Source organism: Xenia sp. Carnegie-2017, unplaced genomic scaffold, assembly GCF_021976095.1.
Source record: "Xenia sp. Carnegie-2017 unplaced genomic scaffold, XeniaSp_v1 HiC_scaffold_3, whole genome shotgun sequence".
In the NCBI taxonomy this organism is placed as follows: Eukaryota; Metazoa; Cnidaria; class Anthozoa; order Malacalcyonacea; family Xeniidae; genus Xenia; species Xenia sp. Carnegie-2017.
Window position 1 is genome coordinate 10,601,143 of NW_025813493.1, and position 9,698 is coordinate 10,610,840.

Below are 9,698 nucleotides of genomic sequence, written 5' to 3' on the forward strand. Positions count from 1 at the left end.
AGTACCCTGCATGTAGTGATAACTTATGTAGTATTTATTAAAATAGAGTACTATATTGAGCTATGTTTGCTTTTTGATTTGAATTTATTGTAGATATATTTAGTGCAATGTACAAAAGTCTGAAAACTTATGCTCGTTGATGTTCATATTTGTAAATTATTTCTTAAGATGTTTTTCTATCTTCTAAATGTCAACTAAGGTTGATACACAGTTTAGGTTGAAATGAAAGTTACATATTTTATTAATAAATCAGTAAATGGAGTATTTCTCCACCCCACTTTTTTATATCTGCTGTGCAGCATGAAAGGTCATTATATAAGGTTTAATACCACATAATATTTGATAAATAAAGGATTAAATTCTGAATATATGTAACAAAACTCCACTTCACTTCCAATACCTTGACCTAACACTTTGATTAATAAAGCATATTACATTGTAGATGTTTAAACAATAATCCTATTGCTACAACACATTAATCCAAAAACTTAGTATTTATTTGTAGAAAAGCATGCACTAATCCTTAATGGTATGTAGCAAAGCCATTTATGCAAATACAGGCTATTGTGGCTAAACTTGATATATTTATACAAACATCCCTATAGTTAATTTTTTCTTTTACATGTTAAAGCCAAACTTAAGATCAAAGTAGGTTAATAAAAGTTTGATTATTTCAACTTTATTCCAAAAAGTTTAAGGCGCAGGCTTGCTAGAACATTAATTAAACATATGGACAAAAAATAAAATCAGGGGAGCTCAGCAGGAAAATCACTGCCAGTGAAGTGAAATATCAAACATTAGAACTAAAGTATGGTTGCCAAAACTATTTACAGAAAGAAGAAAAGCACTTTAGCCAATCAAATGATGTTTTGATAGATTGGTAATGATCAAGCCATTCCCTATTACAGACTCATTGCTAAACTGCTTGATGTAGAATGGCAACCTCATGACATGAACATTTTTATTTTTGTATCATTATGTAACAATGATCTAGCCTGCAATTATTTCACCAATTATATGAACTATGTATAAACATATATTTATAACTGTAGAACACTGACGAATGACGTATAAATATTAAGCAGTAAATTACTATAATGCCTAAGGTGCCTATAATCACAGAATAGATATCTTAACAGAAGGTCCACTTGTGTCGGAAACTCTGATGTAAGTTTCTCCCACTTTTCTGAAGAAAATTCTAAGCAGACACATCGACACACCTTTCAGGAAGATACTTTCTCTAGCTCGCAATAGAAAATATAGATGTTTTGCAAATATATCTATATAATTTACAAATATATCAATATAATTTACAAAAATTTTTTTACAAATTTTGCACTGCGTTTAGAACCTTACCTTCTTTGCAAGATGATAACTCTTTGTAAAAATTTCGGCTATGTTAATCGATTAGTATTTTGCTGTTCTAGTATCCTGATCGTATAAAATCAAAATCAGATTGGTTTAGGAATTTTACCATAGGCAAATGCCTTAGTTGCCTACCCCTAGATCCCCCACTCATGCTCATGTAATTTTCAAAATTGATTCTTGACTGCGGTCATATATCGTAAAATACCGCCCAATTCTGCAGCCAATCAGAATGCAAGGAAGCATTCACTTTCCTGATGATTTGTAAAAAATTTCTGAGAAAGAAGTAGGTAAGTACTTTGCATTTGTGAAAGTACAATCACTTTCATCATGATAATTAAAGTAAAATTGAAAATAGAATGTTAAACCGTGACTTCTTTTCCAGTTTATTTATTTCCACGGTTGAAGCTTTTAACTTGCGACGAGAATCTCATTAATGCCTACATATGAATGAGCGACGTTTAATTGCTAATCTTTTCCCCCTTGTTTCTCTTACGACTGGTATATCTACATGTTTTTTGTTTCGTTTAGTTTTTGCGTTTTACAAAACTTGCTGCATGTTTTATAAAACTTGTACATCTTTACATTTTGTCGAAAAAGTTACGTGATTACTTCAGAAATAAAAGATGTTTGCTTTGTTTGCACAGGCTTATGCAATATGAGGTGACCTTTGGAACCGAATGTCGTGGGTTGCACATGCTCGAAAGTTCTCACAAAGGTCTCTGAGGTTTTCATAAGCCAGTGCATACACGTAAAACTTTTATTACTTTTATAGAATAACAATAATGCGACAAGACAAGTTTAAAACAAAGGTTTTAATTTTTCATCTAATATTTATTCATGATCGATTTGCAAGTTATCTTTGATTGATTGATTGTTTTGATTGATTTGATTAGTTGAGCTCAGACCTGTTTTACACCGACTAATGCAAACACAGCTGGAGACCAATCACCGCGCGCCTTTTATTCTTTTTTATTTTATAAAGGAAAACAATATGTTTGAGCCAATTAAAGCACCTGAATTGACACTTGCCGTACAACAACAACCGTGTAATCAGTTATAAGTGTACACGCATATCCCGCTTCTATAAAGCATGTTTTGATAACGTGCATCTTTTTCTTAATGAAATAATTTTTGGAAAGTAATTTTTTAGTATGTGTGATTTTTTTATGATTAAGTTTCAGATAAAGTTGTTTGAAATAGCATAAAAAGTGACGGATAAATGCCGTTAAAAAATGGGAACAGTATTTTATACAAATCAGTTGCATAACCTTTAAATGCTAAGAGTGTTTTGATCTTGAATCAAAATTGTATTTATATGTGATTGTAAAATACATACTTGCGACTCCAGTTTTATATGAAACTCAACCGTACAATGTAGCAAGTTGACAATGTACTCAGTAAACGTTTAAGGTTTTTTATATGCCTTTTTATTTTTATGTCTTTGAAAGTACAGGTTGAAAGGAAAATTTATTAAAAGAGTATTGCTTAGATGCCCGAGAACATTGTATTTTTGTTAAAATTACATCGTAAATCAAAATTACGTTCGTTCAACATTAGCAAGTTTTAACACAATGAGAAGGTATTTTTTAAGAACACGACATAGTGTTTTTAGTAGTGGTTTTTGGTTGAAATTGTTATAAATGTCTCCTAGAAGCCAAAGAGTGAAGGAGTATTTTATGAATTGTCATATATTACTTTGTTGACTTGTATATAATTTATTCTACTTTCATTGCACTAATTAAAACTTCTTATTCTCTACATTCAAGAGGTATAAAATGGCGTCACAATATCTTTTAAGTTATAAAAGATTTTGGGAAAATGATGAACCTATAAAACTTCCCGGAAACAATCCAATTCCTATACAGCACAATGACTGCATAAAAACATTTCTGAAATGTATTCAAAATGAAGGTTTGCAGAAAGCTTACAATCTTACGGATACAAGCCTCAGGAATCAAATCTTTCAAGCTCGGTTGTCAGTACTGTACATGAAGATGAAACTATAGTTGACGTCATCGTTGTTGGTGCAGGAATGGCAGGTCTATCTGCTGCGTACGAGTTGAAAAAAGCTGGTCTTTCTGTGAAAATTCTTGAGCAAACTGAGCGCTATGGAGGAAGAGTCTATACGTATGGTGAAGAAAGTGGTCTTGCATCTGGTTTATATGCAGAAGGTGTGAGTTGATTAGCCAAGGTTGTTTGCATGCTTAAATTGAACATCGTTTTATTGAAATGATTTATTGAAATTCGTTGAATTAACTCTTCAAAAGCCCACTTTTTGACGTTTATAATACTGCTAAATATGCCATTGAAGTAGAAAGTGTCATCAAAATTAACACCATAAATGGTTTTGAAAATTTTGCTCAATATTATTGGGATTGCATTTGTGGCAGATGGGTTTCGTAGAAGAGAGTTCGGAGTGAACTGAGGCACGTGAAAGTTAAAATAAAATAGAAAAAATTTTCAGCCAAAATAAAACAAAACGACAACGCCGTCTAAATGTTGAAGAGAACTGCGTTGAGGACGCCGTCGTGTTCTCAACTTATTTTGGTTTAACATTTTTAGGATGGGGCGCTGAGCAATGGGTTGAAGTTAAAAATGACTTATTATAATTTCATAAATTAAACACAATTTCCTTTTTGTCTTAGGTAATGTAGCAATCAAAACTTTTCACATGAGATTTAACATCAAATGTACAAAATTTTTCGACAGTTACATTTTCCTGTGAAGTTATAGCTACCCATAACAAGAAGGTATTTTCCTATAGTTGTCTGTTTTCGTATGTCTGGAAATATGGGAAAAACGGAAACGTTTTTGTTCCAAAGTAGAAACTAGTATGCGCTATAAATACTTCATAAGAATCTTAAAGCAAAAAAAATTTAAAAAATATTTGCCTCAGAAATTTATTTTCATCTAAAACAAATTAAACAATTATTGTATTATTTAATGAAACAGAGACTTTCTCGTGGTGACAAACTTAAAGATGGATTTCAAAATAGCAAATACCATGGTGAATGGTGATGATAACAATGTAATAGTTCCTAAAAGAACTGTTTTAACAAACACTAATCTAAAAATTCAAATGAACCGTTATTTACAGCTAGAAAGAGACACTATGCATTTCGGCAGACTACTCGTCAGGTGTCAACGTCTGCTAAATGAGAACCTCCAAATCATGCTATATTTATGTTACAGAAGGTCAATGTAATCCTTATTTTTAGAGATGACTCTTAAAACAGAGACAGATTAAACACGTAATCCTTTTGTCGGCAAAGGACAGGATTAATCAATTTGATTAATACCGACTCCATGACGCGTAACTGAAATAACGAGCGACATTTTTTAATAATTTTAAAGTTTTTATCAGAATAAGCATTGGCACAGTGAGTGTTGCTTAGCATCTTTGGAAAACATCTTTTAAGCAACACTCGCTGTGTTCTTTGCCGACAAAAGGATTGCGTGTTTAATCTGTCTCTGTTTTAAGTGTCATCTCTAAAAATAGGGATGATATTGACCTTCTGTAACATTATAAATATAGCATGATTTGGAGGTTCTCATTTTGCAGACGTTGACAACTGACGAGTAGTCTGCCGAAATGCATAGTGTCTCTTTCTAGCTGTAAATAACGGTTCCTTTGAATTGTTGGGTTAGTGTTTTGTTAAAACAGTTCTTTTAAGTACTATTACATTGTTATTATCACCATTCACCATGGTATTTGCTATTTTGAAATCCATCTTTAATATTGTATTATTGCTAGTACGCTTCTGTAGACGTAAAAAATTAAAAAAAAAACTCACGAGAAAGATGTTGCCCAGAATTGGTGACCTGCTCAGTGTTTCATGTTTATAGCTATAACAAAGTTTTTTATATGCTTTTATTAGTCCTCGCCATTTTTATAATTGTTTGAGTTCTATATTTGTTTTTAAAAATAATAAATCATAAGTATAATGCAAAAGTGTGACGAGTACCATGTCGTAAAACATATGTGCAAGCGTTTACTTTCGCATTGACTATAAAAAAAGGAAAACTAATAGGGCATCTTATCTGATCTTAAATTGATTATTCAAGCTTTGATAAAATCAATTAAGTTGAATTATGCTTACTATTGAAATCAAGAGTTTAATTTGATAAAAGTGTCATGTAACCTTACTATTATACATGCCCTTTAATAATTTGTGCGAGAGATGAATTGTTTTTTCTTTGTTTTTTAGCAGGGGCTATGCGAATTCCTTGTGATGCCGATGGTCAATATGAGGGGCAACATTATTTGACAAATGGTTACATCAAGAACTTCAATCTACAACTAAAAAGTTTTCCAAACTACGATGAAAATGCCGTTTCTTGTATCTATGGGTTTCGAGAAAAAATTAAAAGTAAATTTTTTAAAAGTAGACACCACAAAAAGTTTGTAATAAAGTTTTATTTGTTTTGCGAAGTAAGAGGATATACGTGAAGCGGCTAGGAACAGAAAAATTTTTCTTAAGATACCCTCATCAAATTAGCCAATTTCTAATTCGTTTTTTAGCTTTGGTATCTTCGCAAAATACAGTCAAGCCACTAACATTTTTTGTAAAATTTGTAACCTGTTTGCACCAATTGATACGAATTAACAGTTATGACGATAACCTTAACTTCAAAATACTGTTAATAGAGCTATTTATTTAACTTCATTATCATTGAATTTGATAGATTGTACTACGACTTTTTTAGTTTGGTGTGAGAAACATTTCATTAAAATTTGGCCACATTGGAAAGATGGTATAAAGGAAGAGTTAAAAGGACATATAACTGATATTTGTAAGTTTAATGAGACTTTTTCCCCCAGTTTTTATAAGCCAGCCATCAAAATTAAGAGACTATTTACAAGGCAAGTTGATAACTGTTTGATTTGATTGTGTTGGACCATGATCAGGATTAAAACTATACTTGTTTGTTTTCCTTTTGGAGATAAATATTACCAAGAAACAACAGATGTCGTCACTGGCCAGCTTTGCATTTGGTTATCGAATTCCAAGAGCGTCGTTGATCAAGTCTGTGCTTGGGATCGATGGATTAAAATTTGGAGTCGGTTCACGGTGGAAAGTTTTCTTGAAAGTAGTATTAATGTGATTAAAGCTAAAGTGTCTGTTGAAGACCAGAAAGACTTAGATTTAGTGAAACTTGAAAACCTTTTGCCATGGTCTAACGATGCCGTTCGTGGTTTTTCTGTATTTTGCTATGTGCCCGAAATTGAACAGTCCCTGGACCACTTTCTTTCTTTTAAGCTGGGAAAGTGGTCATCTGGTAAGATGCATTGCTTGAAAGGTGGTATGCATAATTTGCCCAAAGCGTTTTTAAAAAATGAAATATTGAGTAAAGATGACATTGTTAAGATATGAACATCACGCAAAAAACATAAACAATATAGCTTTGCATGCATAATTAAGTAGGTATGACACATATAAGATGAAGTGACATTGTGAACTTGTTAATTCTAATATCGTTGTTAGCTTATACGTAAGTTGTTATTTTGTTCCACAATAAAAATCCTATTATTTCACATATTATCCGAACGTTATTGCCGAACCTCGAATAAATTTAACAGGTTATGGGCCCAGGAGCGTTTGAGTTTCTGTTTATGACGGCAAATACGGAAAGTTTATGAGATATCGCGATTTCATGAGAATATAACTTACATAAGTGCGAAATATTGAATATGGCGACTTCGGGAAATGACGAAGCATTTACACGGATCGAAAAGTTCAATGGCCAAAACTTTCGCCTTTGGAAGTTTAAGATGCAGATGATACTTGAAGAGAAGGATCTCTGGCAAATAGTTATCGGCGATGAGGTAGAACCTAATGGTGAAGGAACTACTGATACTCAACGTCGACAATATCAAAGGCGGGAAAGGAAGGCATTTGCAACAATATGTTTGTCTCTCGGCGATGAACAGCTATCTCTCGTTCGATCAGCGCGTACTGCAAAAGATGCTTGGGCGAAATTAGAAAGTCATTATGAAGTCAAATCTTTGGCCAATAAGTTATTCTTGCTAAAGAAATATTTCACTACAAGTATGGGTCCTGATGATTCCATGACCGAACATCTCAACAAGATGAAGGATATTGCAAGTCAATTAGAAGCATTGGGTGCGTCTGTTTCTGAGGAAGATCAAGTGGCGACACTCCTTTGTAGTTTACCTGATTCGTACAGTGGCTTAATAACAGCATTGGAATCTAGAGCGGATGACTTATCATTAAAATTCGTTACTGCTAGACTTCTTCATGAAGAACAGAAACGTAAAGAATCCAACGAAAGTAAGGATATTGGTGAGAAAGCACTACTATGTCAAAAGTCCAAAAACGACAAAGTAAAGAATACCAAATTCAAAAGAAAAGGTAAATGCCATAACTGCGGGTTACCTGGACATTGGGCTCGAGAATGTCGCAAACGCAAACAAAATCAGCAAAGTGACTATAGAAATAAAAGGGAAGAAGCATCCTACGGAGCCACAGTTCAGAATTCATCATTGTTTACAGATAGCAAAGAATCTGCATGGTACATTGATTCAGGTGCATCATCTCATATGTCATATAATAAGGACATCATGGTTGATTTCATCCCATTCAAATTCCCTGAAAAGGTAAAGCTAGGAGATGACAGAATAGTTCAAGCACTGGGAAAAGGAAATGTACACATTGAGATTAAGTCTAAGAAGAAGTATGAACCAAGAAGATTGGTTGACGTTCTATATGTTCCAGATTTAGGAAAAAATCTCTTCTCAGTTAGTGCTACTGCAAAACGGGGATACTCAGTTGAATTTAATGAACACACTTGCTTGATACTTGATCAAAATGGATCTATATCCGGATCAGGAAGAATGATGAATAACCTGTATGTTCTTGATGTTAAAGAAGAACAGGATGATTCGAAGCATGCGAATGTTTCTACAAGTGATACTAGCGAAGAAATATGGCATCAACGGTATGGCCATCTAAGCCTGAAGAATTTACGCCTACTTCGAGATCAAAAGTTGGTTAAAGGTCTTAATTTTCAATCAGATGATCACTTTGAAGTTTGTGAAGGATGTGCACAAGGAAAGCAGATACGAGCAACCTTTCCTCGAGAACCTGCAACGCTTGCAAAAGATGTTCTCGATCTTGTCCATAGCGATGTTTGTGGACCGATGGAAGAAACAAGTCTTGGTGGAAATAAATATTTCATAACATTTATTGATGATAAATCAAGGAACACAACAGTCTACTTTATGAAGAGTAAGGATGAAGCTTTTGAGAAATTTAAAGAGTTTGAAGCAATGGTGACCAATCTCACTAACAAGAAAATTAAAGTATTTCGATCAGACAACGGTGGTGAGTACACTTGTCAAATGTTTGAAAAATATCTAAAGGATAAGGGAATTCAGCATCAGTTTAGTGTTCGAAGAACGCCACAGCAGAACGGAGTTTCTGAAAGAATGAATAGAACCATTCAAGAAGCTGCACGATCTATGCTGAACAACGCAAAACTACCAAAGAAATTCGGGGCTGTAGCAGTTCATACTGCAGTCATCTTAAGAAATCGAAGTCCTACTGTATCCGTGAACGGAGTTAAACCTTACGAATGTTTCCATTCTAAGAAACCTGATGTATCACATCTGAGAATTTTTGGTTGCACAGCTTACATGCACGTTCCTAAGGAAACAAGGAAGAAATGGGACTCCAAAACCAAGAAATGCACATTTTTTTGGTACAGCCTCACAAGTAAAGGTTATCGACTCTACGACGCTTCAACTGGTAAAATTCACATATCAAGAGACGTGTTATTTGACGAAAGCTCATTTGATCTACGAAAGAAATCTACTATAGTAATACATAGATATGATAAAGATACTGTGACCGAAAAACAGAATGATGAACTATTTGAAGACAATGAAGAACATGAAGTCAATGAAGAAATGGAAAATAGTTCCAACAACAGTATGGTAGATGAACAACAACAACCACGACGATCAGCACGAATACACAAATCTCCTGATAGACATGGTGTGGTGATCACAGGTAATTGGTGGCAGAACAATGTCGCTAGCATTGATGATGAATCTATCCGTCACGATGAACCACTCAACATTAATGAAGCTTTTGATAGTCCAGATAAGGCGAAATGGAAACAAGCAATGGACAATAAATATTCCTCCCACATAAAAAAACAATACGTGGACATTGGTTGACTTACCTAAAGATCGTAAAGCCATAGATTCTCGATGGATATTCAAAGTAAAGTACAAAGCAGACGGTTCAATTGAACGACATAAAACTCGGTTAGTTGCTAAAGGATACTTACAAGAATATGGTTTA